The sequence below is a fragment of the Arvicola amphibius genome, chromosome 1 (assembly GCF_903992535.2).
Source record: "Arvicola amphibius chromosome 1, mArvAmp1.2, whole genome shotgun sequence".
Lineage (NCBI taxonomy): Eukaryota > Metazoa > Chordata > Mammalia > Rodentia > Cricetidae > Arvicola > Arvicola amphibius.
Window position 1 is genome coordinate 105,716,869 of NC_052047.1, and position 17,362 is coordinate 105,734,230.

Below are 17,362 nucleotides of genomic sequence, written 5' to 3' on the forward strand. Positions count from 1 at the left end.
TATATTTTTTTTTTGGAAAGTCTTCCTTGCCTAACTGTTTGACTATGGCTTCTGAAGAGACAAGTTGTGATACCTTAACTAACCTTAAAACCTTCTATTCTGGAATGATGCAAATGTATTTCTAAAATGTTCTTACTAAAGAAGCAAGATTGTTTATAGTACTGGGAATAAATCAGAGCTTGAATTTTTACCAGTAAACTATATTCAGAGCTGAAATTACCATGTGCCACAGAAGATTAATGGCTTAGGGATAAGAAATTAAGGAAAGCTGGAATCCCTGATCCTGTGCCCTGACATTCCATCTGAACTGGTGAGTGAATGCGGACCTTGGGGCAACCTGCCCTGGAAGAGAGCACAGACCCCCTACCCCCACTTCCCTCTGCAGGCTTGTGTCTCCCAAGCTTTCCCTAGTGTTCTTAGGTGTCCTGCTCCTGTTCTAAGGCCATCCACCCAAAGGGGTCAGACTCTGGCCTCCAGGCAGGTCTGAGGATTCCTGCGGAGGGGTGCAGGCTCCTTCAGATTGTGCTGCCAGGTTTGCTGTGTGGTATTCCATCCCGCCCTGCACCCACCTTGGCCCTTTTGTCTGGGCTGCGACCCTGGGCTGCCTGGAATCCCTGATGCTGTGCCCTGACATTCCATCTGAATTGGTGAGTGAATGCAGACCCTGGGGCAAGCTGTCCTGGAAGAGAGTACAGACCTCCTACCCCCACTTCCCTCTGCAGGCTTGTGTCTGTTTCTCCTGTCCCTGTGTCTCCGAAGCTTTCCCTAGTGTTCTCAGGTGTCCTGCTCCTGTTCTAAGGCCATCCACCCAAAGGGATCAGACTCTGGCCTCCAGACAGGTCTGAGGATTCCTGCAAGGGAGTGCGGGCTTCTTCAGATTGTGACACAAGGAATAGGTCCTCCTCTGGCACTGGGGAGATCCAACCAGTTTCAGTCACAGCAAAGATTGGTCTAGGACACCAAACGCCTCCGGGCTCCTTTTGAAGGAAGAGATGGGCAGGCGCCAATGCAGGAGCTCCTCCAACAACATGAAAGGCAACATGACATCACCACAAGCCAGACATCCTGAAACAACAAGAATTGAATACCCTACCCCAGAAGATATAGAAGAAACCGACCTTAAACAGTACTTTATGAAAATAATAGAGGACCTTAAACAGGAGGTAAAAAACTGCCATAAAGAAATGGAGATGACAAACAAAAAGGTAGAGGAAATAAATAAATCTCTCAAAGATACCCAAGAAAAACAAGAAAGACAAGAAAAAGCAATCAAGCAGGTAAGGGAAACAGTACAAGACCTGATAAATGAAATGGAGGTATTGAAGAAAACACAGTCTGAGGGACGACTGGAAATGGAAACTCTGAGTAAACGAACAGAAACTTCAGAGACAAGTATTTCCAACCGAATACAAGAGATGGAAGAAAGAATCTCGGACTCTGAAGATACAATAGAGGAAATAAACTCACAGATTAAAGAACTAAACAAATCTAACAAATTCTTAACACAAAACATTCAGGAAATATGGGACACCATGAAAAGACCAAACCTAAGAATAATTGGGGTAGAAGAAGGAGAAGAATTACAACTCAAAGGCCCAGAAAACATATTCAACAAAATTATAGAAGAAAACTTCCCCAACCTAAAGAAGGATGTTCCTATGAAGGTACAAGAAGCCTACAGAACACCAAATAGACTGGATCAAAAGAAAGCATCCCCACGCCATATAATAATCAAAACACAAAACATACAGAATAAAGAACAGATATTAAGAGCTGCAAAGGAAAAAGGTCAAGTAACATATAAAGGGAAACCTATCAGAATTACACCTGATTTCTCAATGGAAACCATGAAAGCCAGAAGAGCTTGGATAGATGTGCTACAGACACTAAGGGAACATGGATGCAAGCCTAGACTATTATACCCAGCAAAGCTTGCATTCACCATTGATGGAGAAAACAAGATATTCCAGGACAAAAACAGATTTAAACAATACGCAGCCACAAATCCAGCCTTGCAGAAAGTAATAGAAGGAAAATCACAAACCAAGGAGTCCAACAACGCCCACAATAACTCAGGCTTCTAGCGACCCTTCACCAGCACAACTAGAAGAAGGGAAACACACAAACTCTACTACTAAAAATGACTCAAGTTAACAACCACTGGTCATTAATATCACTTAATATCAATGGACTCAATTCACCTATAAAAAGGCACAGGCTAAGAGACTGGATACGAAAACAGAATCCAACATTTTGCTGTTTACAAGAAACACACCTCAACCACAAAGACAGACACCTACTCAGAGTAAAGGGTTGGGAAAAGGTTTATCAAGCAAATGGCCCTAAGAAACAAGCGGGTGTGGCCATACTAATTTCCAACAAAAGTTGACTTTAAACTAAAATCAATCAGAAGAGATGGAAAGGGACACTTTATACTCATAACAGGAAAAATCCATCAGAATGAAGTCTCAATCCTGAATATCTATGCCCCTAATATAAAAGCTCCCACTTATGTAAAAGAAACACTTCTAGAACTCAAGGCAGCCATCAAACCACACACACTAATAGTTGGAGACTTCAACACTCCTCTCTCACCAATGGACAGGTCAAGCAGACAGAAACCTAACAGAGAATTGAAAGACTTAATGGAGGTAATGAACCAAATGGACTTAACAGACATCTATAGAACATTCCACCCAAATAGGAAAGAATATACCTTCTTCTCTGCGGCTCATGGAACCTTTTCGAAAATTGACCATATACTTGGTAACAAAGCAAACTTCCACAGTTACAAAAAAATATTAGTAACCACCTGTGTCTTATCGGATCACCATGGATTAAAATTAGAATTCAACAACAATGCTACCCCCAGAAAGCCCACAAACTCATGGAAACTGAACAGTCAACTACTGATCCACACCTGGGTCAAGGAAGAAATAAAGAAAGAAATTAAAGTCTTTCTTGAATTTAATGAAAACAAAGACACAACATACTCAAACCTATGGGACACAATGAAAGCAGTGCTAAGAGGAAAGTTCATAGCACTAAGTGCCCACTTAAAGAAAACGGAGAAAGCACTCATTGGTGACTTAACAGCACACCTGAAAGCTCTGGAAAAAAAAGAAGCAGATTCACCTAGGAGAAGTAGAAGACTGGAAATAATCAAACTCAGGGCAGAAATCAACAAAATAGAAACACAGAAAACAATCCAAAGAATCAATGAAACAAGAAGCTGGTTCTTGGAGAAAATCAACAAGATTGACAAACCCTTAGCCAAACTAATCAAACGGCAGAGGGAGAACACGCAAATTAATAAGATCAGAAATGAAAAGGGGGACATAACCACAGACATAGAGGAAATTCAGAGAATCATTAGATCTTACTACAAAAGCCTGTATGCCACAAAATTGGAAAATGTAAAAGAAATAGACAGTTTTTTAGATAAATACCATATTCCAAAGTTAAACCAGGACCAGATAAATGCTCTAAATAGTCCTGTTAGTCGCGAAGAATTAGAAACTGTTATCAGAAACCTCCCTACCAAAAAGAGCCCAGGACCAGATGGTTTCAATGCGGAATTCTACCAGAACTTCCAAGAAGACCTAATACCTATACTCCTTAAGGTATTTCATAATATAGAAACACAAGAGTCACTGCCAAATTCCTTCTATGAAGCTACAGTCACTCTGATACCTAAACCACACAAAGACTCAATCAAGAAAGAGAATTACAGGCCAATCTCACTCATGAACATTGACGCAAAAATTCTCAATAAAATACTGGCAAACCGAATCCAAGAACACATTAGAAAAATTATCCATTACGATCAAGTAGGCTTCATCCCAGAGATGCAGGGCTGGTTCAACATACGAAAATCTATCAATGTAATCCATCATATAAATAAACTGAAGGAAAAAAATCATATGGTCATCTCATTAGATGCTGAAAAAGCATTTGACAAAATTCAGCACCCTTTTATGATAAAGGTCTTGGAGAGATTAGGGATACAAGGGTCATTCCTAAATATAATAAAAGCTATTTACAGCAAGCCGACAGCTAACATCAAACTAAACGGAGAGAAACTCAAGGCCATCCCACTAAATTCAGGAACACGACAAGGCTGTCCACTCTCTCCTTATCTCTTCAATATAGTGCTTGAAGTTCTAGCAATAGCAATAAGACAACATAAGGGAATCAAGGGGTTTCAATTTGGAAAGGAAGAAGTTAAACTTTCATTATTTGCAGATGATATGATAGTATACATAAGCGACCCCAAAAACTCCACCAAAGAACTCCTACAGCTGATAAACTCCTTCAGTAACGTGGCAGGTTACAAGATCAACTCCAAAAAATCAGTCGCCCTCCTATACACAAAGGATAAGGAAGCAGAGAGGGAAATCAAAGAAGTATCACCTTTCACAATAGCCACAAATAGCATAAGATATCTGGGAGTATCTCTAACCAAGGAAGTGAAGGATTTATTTGACAAGAACTTTAAGTCTTTGAAGAAAGAAATTAAAGAGGATACCAGAAAATGGAAGGATCTCCCCTGCTCGTGGATTGGGAGGATCAACATAGTAAAAATGGCAATTCTACCAAAAGCAATCTATAGATTCAATGCATCCCAATCAAGGTCCCATTAAAATTCTTCACAGAGATTGAGAGGACAATAATCAACTTTATATGGAAAAACAAGAAACCCAGGATAGCCAAAAAAATCTTATACAATAAAGGTTCTTCTGGAGGCATTACCATCCCTGACTTCAAACTCTATTACAAAGCTACAGTATTGAAAACAGCTTGGTATTGGCATAAAAACAGAGAAGTTGACCAATGGAATCGTATAGAAGACCCGGATCTTAAACCACAAACCTATGAACACCTGATTTTTGATAAAGGAGCCAAAAGTACACAATGGAAGAAAGAGGGCATCTTCAACAAATGGTGCTGGCATAACTGGATGTCAACCTGTAGAAGAATGAAAGTAGATCCATATCTATCACCATGCACAAAACTCAAGTCCAAATGGATTAAAGACCTCAATATTAATTTGAACACATTGAGCTTGATAGAGGAGAAAGTGGGAAGTACTCTACAACAAATGGGCACAGGGAACCGTTTCCTACGCATAACCCCAGCTGCACAGACTTTAAGGGCAACATTGAATAAATGGGACCTCCTGAAGTTGAGCAGCTTCTGTAAAGCAAAGGACATTGTCACTAAGACACAAAGGCAGCCTACTGACTGGGAAAAGATCTTCACCAACCCTGCAACTGACAAAGGTCTGATCTCTAAAATATATAAGGAACTCAAGAGACTAGACGGTAAAATGCCAATTAACCCAATTAAAAAATGGGGCACTGAACTGAACAGAGAATTCTCAACAGAAGAAGTTCGAATGGCCAAAAGACACTTAAGGTCATGCTCAACCTCCCTAGCTATCAGGGAAATGCAAATCAAAACAACTTTGAGATATCATCTTACACCTGTCAGATTGGCTAAAATCCAAAACACCAATAATAACCTTTGCTGGAGAGGTTGTGGGGTAAGGGGTACACTCATCCATTGCTGGTGGGAATGCACACTTGTGCAACCACTTTGGAAAGCAGTGTGGCGGTTTCTCAGGAAATTCGGGATTAACCTACCCCAGGACCCAGCAATTCCACTATTGGGAATCTACCCAAGAGATGCCCAATCATACTACAAAAGCATATGCTCATCTATGTTCATAGCAGCATTATTTGTAATAGCCAGATCCTGGAAACAACCTAGATGCCCTTCAGTGGAAGAATGGATGAAGAAACTGTGGAATATATACATTGTAGAATACTACTCAGCGGTAAAAAGCAATGACATCTTGAATTTTGCAGGCAAATGGATGGAAATAGAAAACACTATTCTGAGTGAGGTAACCCAGACCCAAAAAGATGAACATGGGATGTACTCACTCATAATCGGTTTCTAGCCATAATTAAAGGACATCGAGCCTATAAATTTGGGATCCTTGAGAAGATAATAAGAAGGTGAACTCCCAAAAAAAGATATAGTAATCCTCCTGGATATTGGAAGTAGACACGATCGCCAGGCAAAATTGGGAACTTGAGGGTTGGGCAAGACTGGGCCAAGGGAAGATGGGGAGAGAAAAGTGTGTAGGGAAGAACGGGGGGAGCTCGGAGGAATGGGGTGCTTGGGATATAGGAAGGGTGGATATGGGAGCAGGGAAGCATATATCCTAATTTAAAGAGCTACCTGAGGGTTGTCAAGAGACTTGACCCTAGAGGGGTTCCCTGGTTTCCAGGGAGATGCCCCCAGTTAGTCCATTGGGCAGCTGAGGAGAGGGAGCCTGAAAAGGCCAGTTCCTATAGCCATACTGATTAATTTCTTGCATATCACCATAGAACCTCCACCTGACGATAGATGAAGAAAATGACAGAGCCCCACATTGGAGCACCGGACTGAGCTCCCAAGGTCCTGATGAGGAGCAGAAGGAGCGAGAACATGAGGGAGAAAGTCAGGAACGAGAGGGGTGCGTTCACTCATGGAGACGGTGGGACAGAACTAATGGGAGATCACCAACTCCAGTTGGAATGGGACTGATGGATCATGCGACCAAACCCGTCTCTCTGAATGTGGCCAACAGCGGGGGCTGACTGAGAAGCAAAGGACAATGGCTCTGGGCTCTGATTCTTCTGCATGGACGGGCTCTGTGGGAGCCTTCTCAGCTTGGTCGATCACCTTCCTGGACCAGGGGGGGAGTTGGGAGGACCCTGGTCTTAGCATAGAATGGGGAACCCTGATGGCTCCTTGGCCTTGAGAGGGAGGGAGGGGAGGTATAGGTGAAGGGGAGGGGAGGGAAGGGGGAGAAGGAGGGGAGGGTAGGGGGAGGAGGAGGGGAGGGAGGGGGGAGGAGGAGGGAAGGAGATGGAAATTTTTAAATATAAAAAAAAATAATAAACCATGAGGAAAAAAAAAGAAATTAAGGAAAAACCTAAAATTAAAGTTTCAGTTACAGAAAGGTTTTATATTTACCAAACATTTACTGTTTGTAAGACCACCAGTGACTTCACTTGGGAAAGGCATTAAGCAAAATCCAGTTCTTGATCTGATCCTGAAAGAATTTAACTTATAAAAGACAGATTGGAGCTTAAAAGACAATCAAGTTAAGCAGGCATTTGAGACTGTAAGATCACCTAGAATTTAGAAAGAAAGATTTTTTAAAAGTATAAATAAAATTCTTCCTGATAACTAAAATCTTATCATTTTGCTTCCAGGAAGTTCACTTTCATGAAGACAACACAGCTGCCTCATACCTAGAAAATGAGGAAAATTAACTCCAGGAAAAGCTCCTTGGCAGAGCCTGGGAGCACAGACTTGCAGCCCACCCTGGGTGTGTGCTCTGCTTCCAGCATCTCCCTCCCAGGCTTACTGTCAATGGAATCCCCCACAGTAGAATCTTCACACAGCACTCCTCAAGATTACTCTAACCTCTAACGTGTGCTGACAAAAATTCCTCATTTCTAAACCCAGAAAATATTGGATTGCTTCATAGAGTCTGAGCAGTGACATTCCTTCTAAATGTCTGGGCACAGTCCGTAGCCTGGAACTCTCACCCTGACACCAGAAGATAACTCATGAGAATGACTGTGACATGTTGATGCAGTTTCCTTTAAATGCACTTTCTGTTTTATCTTACCACGTTAGGATAACACACTTAACAATACTCCAAACTGAATTTGCTTTAATGCCCATATTTTCTCAATCATAGCTAACTTTGAGATTCCTTTAGTATTCTCTATTTAGTGTCTGGTGTCAGTATTGTTCATTAGGAATTAAGTACAAAATGCATTTACAAAAATACAATAAAAGCACAGTAAACTCTTACAGATCAGAAGTTTTAGCATCTTCTTCCTTCTCAGAATTAAGAGATTTTTCTATCCTGTGTCTGAATTACCTGTTGTTTCACAGATGATTATGTTTTTTCAAAGGTATTTCCAATCTCCATTCACTTCAATTTTCTCCATGGACTGGGTGTTCTCCAAATTATTTAAAAAATTATTTGCACAACTATAAACAATCCTGCAACAAAAATAGTCAATATCCTTCCTGAGCAATAAAATATCCCATAATAATTCTAATCTCACCACCAAATCAAATTAACCAAATTCCTACTTGCTTCATCTAGATATTTAATACCCCTGGAATCTGTATGGCTCTTCCTTTCCCATTTGATTTTATCTTTTTGTGTTTAATATCGTCTTATGTTCTATGAGACCAGAGAATAATGGTTCCATCCACCAGAGAACACATGATTAAGTCAGTAGCTATGACTGCTCATGTCTTAGCCCAAAGCTCAGGAGGGCCCTCAGATGCACAGGGAGATCCCCCCTTGGGGGTGTAATGCTAAAGCGGAAAGAGGATGGGGACAGCCTGAAACACACAGCAGTGTGGTGCTCCTCAACACTACCATGTTAACTCTGAACACGCCAAGCATCTGCTATAACCTATGATTTTGTCCTTTCCAGAGCAAACTTTTAGTGCCTGTACAGTCAAATCATGGAACTTAAATTGAACATTTATATTCTTTGGGGAAATCTGGGGAAAGACTATTAACTTCTGGTAAACTTTATTTTTACTATATATTTTATATTCTTTGAAAAATTCACATATAAGGTGTTCTAGTAGGATTCAACACCTAGCTCCTCTTCCTTAATTCTTCCCCTATACTCCACCACTTTCCCATGACAACCTGATGTACTTTGATTTTAAACTGAGGGAGTCCATTTAGTGCTCAGTATGTGTGCTGATGCAGGACAGACTTCTAGAAAATGGCTTCTCTTAGATGACATCTCTGAAGAATAAACTCTTATTTAGAGTTGGTACTGTATGAACCTTTCTCTCATCTGTTCTGGAATGCTGGGGGGGATGGATTTTGTGTAGGTCTTACACTACTGTGAATTCATATATTCAGTGGCCCTTTTGTTTAAAAAATACAGATTTACTAGTGGTACCCACTGTTCTACATTCTTTCCTCCCCTCTTCCATAATGATGCCTGAACTTTTGAGAATGAGTGTAATATAGATACCCATTAAAAGCTGAGCAGGCAACCCAGAACCAAAAAGATGAACATGGGATGTACTCACTCATAATCGGTTTCTAGGCATAACTAAAGGACATCGAGCCTACAATTCATGATCCTTCAGAAGATAATAAGAAGGTGAACCCAAAGAAAAACATATAGTTATCCTCCTGGATATTGGAAGTAGACAAGATTGCCTGGCAAAAATTGGGAACTTGGGGGTTGGCTGGGATGAGGACAAGGGGAGATGGGGAGAGAAAAGCATGAAGGGGAGGATGGGGAGAACTTGGGGGATGGGATGTTTGGGATATAGGAAGGGTGGATATGGGAGCAGGGAAGCATATATCTTAATTAAGGGAGCCATATTAGGGTTGTCAAGAGACTTGACTCTAGAAGGGTTCCCAGGTATCCAGGGAGATGCCCCCAGCTAGTTCCTTGGGCAGCTGAGGAGAGGGAGCCCGAAAAGGCCAGATCCTATAACCATACTCATGAATATCTTGCATATCACCATAGAACCTTCACCTGGTGATGGATGGAGATAGTGACAGAGCCCCACATTGGAGCACCGGACTGAGCTCCCAAGGTCCTGATGAGGAGCAGAAGGAGAGAGAACATGAGAAAGAAAGTCAGTACCGTGAGGGGTGCGTTCACCCACTGAGTCGGTGGGACAGAATTAACGGGAGATCACCAAGACAAGTTGGAATGGGACTGATGGAACATGTGAGCAAAACGGACTCTCTGAATGTGGCTGACGGTGAAGGCTGACTGAGAAACCATGGACAATGGTGATGAGCTTGGATTCTATGGTATGGATGGGCTCTGTGTGAGACTTGTCAGTTTGGTTGATCACCTTCTTGGACCTGGGGTAGTTGGGAAGACCTTGGACTTAACATAGTGTAGGGAACCCTGATGGTTCTTTGGTCTGGAGAGGGAGGGAGTAGGGGTATGAGTGGAAGGGAGAGGAGGGAAGGGGGAAGAGGAGGGGAGCAGATTAAATTTTTTTAAAATTTAAATAAATAAATAAAAATTATTAGTTTGTTTTAAAAAGTAGCTTACAAAATAATAGGCTTCAAAATAAACTGAGCAGGCCACATCTCTTATTCTCACCTCTTGACTATTCATGGGGCTTTATAGTAATTGCCTTATCTTACAAAATGAAGCTTTTCTGATGAAGGTGGAGAGATAAATAAACTTTCTCTAGTTGAAGAGATAAGAAATAAGGAGGCATTTTTACTATGGCCATTTAACATAATTACAATATTATTTTCTCCCTTATGAGCTATACATCCATGGAGCTTTTGGCACAGGTAATGATGCTAAGTATAAACTCTATCTCACGTGCACTCCAAAAGTGATTAGCCACTGCCATAACATTTATGTTACTATTGTACAAGTGGTCATACCTTTCTAATAGTACAAGTATTATTATAGCCTGCAGGGTCCATATCTTCATAAGACTTTTGGTTATGTTTACCCCAAAGTTTCATATATAGCAACTTACAGCTCTGTGAAAGCTATCCAGTAAGGAAAATTGCCTCCAGGTAAATGCTAGGGCACAGTTCTCTGTGGCCCAGGGTTTATGTACTTGATGCCTTTATGGAAAGATCTGACTGTCAAAGTCCCTCCTTTTAGTTAACTCTAGCTTGAGAAACACTGACATAAAACTGATGTGGGATATCCTTCTGTATATGTGTTGCTTTTATTGATTAATGAATAAAGCTGTTTAGATCAAAGGCTTAGCAGGGTAAAGCCAGGTGGAAATCCAAACAGAGATATAGAGAAAGTATAGGCAGAGTCAAGGAGATGCCATGTAGGTTCCTAAAGGGAAAAAAATGCCAAAATATTACCAGTCGTCCTCAGCCTTGCAGTGATTAATAGAAATTTAATAAAAATGGGTCAATTTAAGATATAAGAGCTAGCGAGGAAGATGCTTGAGCCATTGACCAAATAGTGTTGCAATTAATTTAGCTTTTGTGTGATTACATGGGTCTGGGTGTAGAAGGAAGCGGCAGGGCTGCGTCCCGCTACCCGGCCGCCAGCTAACTTTACACCCAAAATAATTACACGGAAACTGTATTCTTTTAAAACACTGCCTGGCCCATAGTTTCAGCCTCTTATTGGTTAATTCTCACATCTTCCTTTAACCCATATTTAGTAATCTGGGTAGCACCACGAGGTGTGGCATACCAGGAGAGATCTTAACCTGCGTCCATCTCGGAGAGGAGCAGCATGGAGACTCACTATGGCGAATGCCTGAAGCATCTCCCCCACTCTACTTCCTTGTTCCCACAATTCTGTTCTGTCTACTCCACCTACCTAATTTTCTGTCTCTTAAAAGGCCAAGGCAGTTTTCTTTATTAATTAACCAATGAAAGAAAAATAGACAGATAACTCTCATCCATCATCTGGGCAGCCAGGAAATAAACAAGCATTCCCCATTTAAATAAAACTAATCAGTATAGTGTCTTGTTTACTTCTCTAAGTTATTCATAAATTCCAGAAGTTCTGTAAATTAACACCATTTTGTTACATGGCCAGGATGACAGAGTCCAGACATAAGAGTGCAGGGACATAAAGAGAAATGAATGACTCATCAATCAATGTCATGTTAAGATGTTAGTATTTTATATTGTGTGTGTGTGTGTGTGTGTGTGTGTGTGCTATTAATTTATATGTTTGATAAGTTTAAAAATTGAACCACAGGTTCAGGTACATTTTTATGTTTTTAATTGAAATGTAATTACAGAAATTTCTTTCTTTTCTTCCTCCAGAATCTCACAGCTACCTTCCCTCAAACTCCTGCCATGCCCCTCACTCTCAAATTGATCTTCACTTTTTCTTTGACTATAGTTGTTGCATGCTCTTGTACACATACACACACACACACACACACACACATACACACACACACATTTACACCAAATGTATAAACTAATTTGTATACATTTAGAACTTCTTGTCATGTTGGATTAATTTTTGTTTTTCTATCTATATGGTTTCAAGTCTGACCAATCAACATTGTGCAAAAAGCAATGAACTTCATGCCTATGAGAGGTTAATTTTCTTCTACTAGAAGTCATTAATTGCCTGTAGTTCTTTGTCTAGGGAAGTGATCCTGCAAAAAGTCCCCCTTCTACATTAATATGTCCATTTACAAAGATATTATTTTTATCTTGCTTGCAAATTCTAGAAGAGATTTCAAAACAAATATTTTGAATCTTGCAATCTTTCTATCCCCTCTTCAGCCATGCTCCTTAGCCATAGATGTACAAGCTGTGATGTAGATGTATCCACTGGGGCTGAGCTCTCTACAAACTGTTGATATTTGCATGTGTTCTTTATGATTATCTCAAGTTGCTGTAGAGAAGAGCTTCTTGATGATGGGTAGTTACTACACTTACATCGGTGGATTCCAACCTAGGAGTCACAGAGGAGAGAATATGTGCTGTTTCTCTTTCTGGGTAAGGGTTACCTCACTAACAATAATCTTTCCAAGGTCTATTTATTTCTCTTCAATTTTTGCAATTTCATATTTATTTACAGCTGAATACACTGCTATGTATGTGTATCACATTTTCACTGTGATTTTTTTATTACCTGTATATTGTGAATAGGGTAACTGCAAACATAACTGAGGATGTATGTGTTGCTAAAGTGCCAAAGAACCAAAAGCACCCTTTGCTTATGCTCAAAGAAAGATCAAAATCAACTTCAAAAGGGATTTAGAGTCAGAAAATATCATTTGTCTTTCAGTTACAACCATTTATCCATCATCTTTCTTTTTCCCATTCAAGAAAATAAGACTAGCCATGTCAAGGGCTGGAACTCTGTGTAGCAAGATCTCTTATGTAGTCTTACCTGTCTATTCTCCAAATAAAACTTTTTATATGACTTTATTAAGAGAAAATGTCTATTTCTACTCAGCACTGTCTGGTTATCTGCAGTAAAACTATATTTCTGGCTTAATTTCCTAATGTTTGTTTTATTATTTTATAAGTCAAAAAAATCAAAATTGTAACATGGCAGACTTTTATGGGCATGCTTTTCATAGAGTAACCACTGTGAATTGATGGCTATGTGCAGCTCATTTCATTCAGTGCAGGTTTCTAGAAACAACAACCACTTTCATTTGACACAAAATATAAAAAAACCCCAACTTATCACTAGGTAAACAATGGCCAATATAAGAAACCCATACCTCAGTTTACAGTTTTAATCCAAATATTTGCATACTGTAGTTTCAAAGACTATATATGAATGTACATGTAAGGAGCCATAAGCTCACCAAACAAAATGTGTTGCCATTCTACAACAGCTAACACCAAAGTGAGATCTTTACATAGTGCTTCATATTGTGAATATATTTTGCCATATCATGATGTGGGATTCCCTTCTGTATGCTGTGAATATTATTGGTTAATAAAGAACTACTTTGAGCCTGTAGCAGAGCAGGGCAGAACAGAGGTAGGGAAACTAAACTGAATGCTGGGAGGAAGAATGCAGAATCACGGAGAAGCCAAGTAGCCCCATTGGACATAGACACCAGAACTTTACCTTGTAAGCCACAACCACATAACAATACACAAATTACTAAAAATGGGTTAAATTAAAATGTAAGAGCTGGACAATAAGATTTTAGAGCTAACCAGCCAAACAGTGATTTAAATATTATAGTTTCTGTGTGATTATTTTGGGTCTGAGCTTCTGGGCAGCCAGGAAACAAGTAGTCTCTTTATAACAAATTGACACAAAACTGTGGGTAACTACAACCACATAAAAACCTGAGAAGGCTTAAAAAGGAATTCTAGATACAAAAGAACAGAATTAAGCATGGTTTGGTAGTGGCATTTTCTTGAGTGGGTTCTGTTTGCTAGAAGCAAGAAGAGGCATAGCTCCTTTAAGGGAGGTTTTTCTGATTCAGCAGTAGCAGAACAAAAGCTGCAGTTTTGAAATGCTGGCTTTCTGGATTGTGCTACTAGCATGAACTTTAACTCTTTCAGGGACTGAGCATTTAAATGGGGTTTGTAAGCAGCATATGACAAACTGGTAAATGGCTAGACATAGACCCACTGCATACTTGGAACTGAGGCAATGGGCATGGCTCAGAGAATGGACTTCTTCCATCACGTTGGACTGGGCAGAGCAAGCAGAAAGGGTTTTTAAGAAGCGCTTAGCATTTTAAGAAGTGCTTCTGGACAGAAAAGAATTACAGATATACAATAGGACAGATTCAGACATAAAAGACCTTTAAATGAGTCACAGTATTGGATATGTGTTTTTAAGCTTGGAAGAGAGAAGAAAATGAGTATAGAGAGGTATAAAAGGAAATAAATAATTCAAAACAAAGCCTTTAAAGAGACAGAGTACAGAAGTCTCTGTCTGTATCTTTAAAGGAATAAAGATAATAAAATAAAATTAGACTTGTAGGAAAAGTAACAGAGTAATAAAAACAATTCACATAAAGATGGAGAATACACAGAGAATCTGGATTATCTATATTATTGTGTTTTCTTTGAATTTTTTGACTGTGAATGAGCTAAGTACAAAGATACATTTTAGTGTATGGACTGCTAAGATAAGCCAACATATATATTTTAAAGGTATCTTGAATTCAAAATATAGATCTAAGGATATGTTGCTTTGGAAAAGATGTTCCTCTTTTGTTTCCACAAAAGATGAGAACCTGTGGATTGCTTCTAGACTAATATGGTTTGGTGAACCAAGACCATCTGAAAGGTCACCTTGAACACCCTTAAAACCTTACTTCACCCAATAAGCAACAGGAAGAAGTTTGGAGAGAACTACACCCATATTCCCAAATATTGTTTATAAATGTTTGTTTATATTTAAAGAGGAATATGCTATGGAGATTTGCATTGGTATGGATCTTGGTCTATGGATACAAATTTAAGGTCTTGATTAAGGTTTTATGTTTATCCAGCTCATTTAAAAATGTAATGTATAATTAAGAAATAAAGGTTAATAGATAGTCATCTATGATAGTCAAGCCTGTAGTCATATTAGCTAGGTTTTCTAGATGTACAGAGATGTATTTCATATAGATAGGCATTTTCAAACCTTTCAAAGACTACAGAATATGGCATTTGAAATGTTATAAAAACTTGGGGTTCTTCTTAACAATAAGACACATCTGCTCCCAGCAGCAACAATTACTTCAAGAGGAAGACGGACAATGAAGAGGCTCCGTATGGAGTTGGTTAGCCATTTGGGCAAGAAACTGTTCTTTCCTGGAGTGCTTGACTGGACTTGCAGTACTGTCAGAGAAATGACTGCTGAAATTGCTTAAAGATGAGACCATCCTTCAGGGTTCCTGCTGCATAAAAGAGTCTGCTAGATATTCTGCAGGACACAGAAAAATGTGACTGACAACCTGCCAATATAGGTGGAACTGTCTTTGAAATTTCCTGTTTCATGGAAAAGGCTGCCAGATCCTATGAGCCTGTAGGCTGGATACTATGGATGCTCTAATGGTACAGAAGAACTTTGGGTGACTGTCTAGGCAGCTAGATATCTCTGTCAATTCTAGAGTTTTGGAAGTTGCTTACAATGCACTTCCTGTTTACTTGTTTACTTAGGTAATATATCTTTCTGGAGTTTTTGATGGAGCTGAAGAATTTATAGTTATAATTATAGTTTTCCTTAGTTATGATAAGAGAAAAAGTAAATATAAATATTGTAACTGTAATTCTTGCTTGATACCTGTCTTGTTATATGTAATTTTACTATGTTAAAGTTAAAGACTTCCTTTTATTTAAACAAAAGGGAGGTGATGTGGGATTCCCCTTTGTATGCTGTGAATACCATTGGTTAATAAAGACGTGCTTTGAGCCTATAGCAGAGCAGGGAACAACAGAGGTAGGCAGGAAAACTAAACTGAATGCTGGGAGGAAGAAGGTAGAGTCGGGGAGGAGCTATCTAGCCCCACCAAAGATAGATGCCAGAACTTTACCCGATAAACCACAGCCATGTGGTGATACACAGATTACTAAAAATGAGTTAAATTAAAGTGCACAAGCTAGCAAATAAGAAGCTAGAGCTAATGGGCCAAGCAGTAATTTAAATAATATAGTTTCTGTGTGATTATTTCAGGTCTGAGCAGCCAGAAACAGGCAAACCTCCTTACAAACATTATCACATCGATAATAAACAATAATCAGGCAGGTTTCTATTGAACTATTTTGCTTAGTTTTCTTCCTCATGAAATTTTGTCAACTTCTTCAGATTTCAGGAGTTGTCCTTAGAGAACAATCAGAGTCATGTTCTAGAATAAGGCAGGGAGAATAAATGAAATAAACCACTCTGAATCTGTCTGGTCTTAATGCTGAAGATAATAGGGTTCATAAAAGGAGGGAAAAGGAAGCAGATGTAGCTCATTGTTATGTGGAACACATGAGGAATATTCTTTCCAAATCTGTGAATAAAGGTCAGACCAACCACAGTGACATAGAAGACCAGGATGCAACAGATATGGGAGACACATGTGTTGAGAGCCTTAGTCCGCTCTTCTGTAGAAGCAATGCTCATGGCAGTCTTGAGAATCAAAATGTAGGAGAAACAAATAATCAGAAAATCCAAAAGTCCCATAGTAAATACAACAACAACAACTGGATAGAGACGATTGAATGTGATGTCAGCACAGGCTAGCTTGATGACATCTTGGTGTAGACAGAAAGCATGAGAGAGTACATGGGATCGACAGCAAGGAAACCAATGCAGGCAAATGATTATTGGCATGATTGATAGACTAGCTCTAATAAATATGCCTACTCCAATCTGTATTACGCTAGTGTCAGTAAGGATGGTGGTATATCTTAATGGATTGCAAATGGCAATGAAACGGTCATAGGCCATGGCAGCAAGACCCCTGACTCCACAATAGAGAGAGTGTGGATAAAGTAGGCCTGAGAGAAGCAGGCTGCATGGCCAATCTCCCTGTGATTTAACCACAGTACACCCCAGGACTGTGGGCATGGTGGTCAATGTTACTCCAAGATCTGTAGCTGCCAGCATACCTAAGAAATAGTACATGGGCTCATGGAGGTAGTGGTCATCCTTAATGAGAAAAAGAAGGGTGCCATTGCCAAGCAGTAAGCGATATAGGCCATCAGCAGTGGGAGAGAGATCAGGTGATGGGCCTTCTCCAGACCTGGGAAGCCAGAGAGGAGGAATGGACAGGTGGAGGAATTGAGCCAAACTGTAGGCATTGCAGAGGAAAATTTCCACATCAGTTATGAGGACAAAACTCAGTTCTTTGTGGTTTGCTC

The 17,362-nt window shown here is 39.7% G+C and overlaps 1 pseudogene; it reads right to left on the minus strand.

Moving 5' to 3' along the window:
* Positions 1 to 16,352: 16,352 nt before the first annotated feature.
* Positions 16,353 to 17,302, minus strand: LOC119800838 (annotated as a pseudogene).
* Between the last annotated feature and the right edge of the window lie 60 nt (positions 17,303 to 17,362).